This window comes from Penaeus monodon, chromosome 33 (genome assembly GCF_015228065.2).
Source record: "Penaeus monodon isolate SGIC_2016 chromosome 33, NSTDA_Pmon_1, whole genome shotgun sequence".
Taxonomy (NCBI): Eukaryota; Metazoa; Arthropoda; class Malacostraca; order Decapoda; family Penaeidae; genus Penaeus; species Penaeus monodon.
This window is the reverse complement of record NC_051418.1, coordinates 29031141-29032079: the sequence shown is the minus strand read 5'-3', so window position 1 is coordinate 29032079 and position 939 is coordinate 29031141. Positions and strand designations below refer to the sequence as shown.

The 939-nt window shown below is 31.0% G+C and overlaps 1 protein-coding gene across 1 annotated transcript in view; it reads left to right on the top strand.

Annotated features, from left to right (window-relative positions):
* Nucleotides 1-368: 368 nt before the first annotated feature.
* The window catches only part of LOC119593907 (leucine-rich repeat protein 1-like), a gene marked incomplete at its 3' end in the record, with an annotated part of 2225 nt that continues 1654 nt past the window's right edge, over nt 369-939 (top strand). Inside the window, 1 exon segment of the mRNA XM_037942928.1 lies at nt 369-570.

Below are 939 nucleotides of genomic sequence, written 5' to 3'. Positions count from 1 at the left end.
CATGTTTGGTTGAACGCATTTTTAATTCATTCATGAGGAATGTTTTACTTTTATTGAGTGTGAAAAGTGCTAGAATTATAGAGTGCATTTGTTCACATTTCTTTATCAGTCTGATATGTTTTCTGATAAGATTTCCCTTATATAATTTTTCTTTATCTCAAACAAAAGCCTTTAAGTTCGTTGAACCTCCTTGTTTACGTATCATGTACAAGGGATTTTAATTTAAAAATATCTATTTTATACCATTATATTTCACAAAAGTAACTAAGACCTACAATTTTGATTATGCGAATATTGTATTTTGTAGATTCTAATTTATCGAACTTCCATTTTACAGTGTTTTTTCCTCTTTAGCGCGACCCAGGTTTACTGTCCATTTTGTTTATCTTTGAAGGCGCCAGTTGCTCGGCTCTCAAAATATCGCAAAACACATATGAATCATCTGTTTTGTTTGAGGGAAATCTGGCCTTAGGTGGTGGCATCATGCTATAGAAAATACTTTTGAATAAGCTTAGGAAGAAGTTCGATAAGGTTGGCGCACATTAGAAGACTTTGCTTAGGACAAACAAGGCAAGTCGAATATATTGAATACCCGTTCTCTTAACACAATTGTATGATAATTATTCTTTCTTGAATTACTTTTCTGGTATCATATACATTTTTAAAGACTATTTTAAAATGGAATGAATATGGACTAGTTCTGTGTGTGAAGCACATTATTTAGTAGTAATACATGTTTTTGTATTTTGTACTGGACATTGTTTTAATATACAAATAATGATGAGTATAACAAACAAAAACTAGGCGTATGAAAACCATCACCCTCAAGGTATTCAGTGCATGAAATAAATAGAATGACAAATTGTAAAATGCTTCTTTCTGTGAGATTTCAGTCACAAAGGTGATTTTTCCAATAGATTGTCATCATTTATGTAAGTA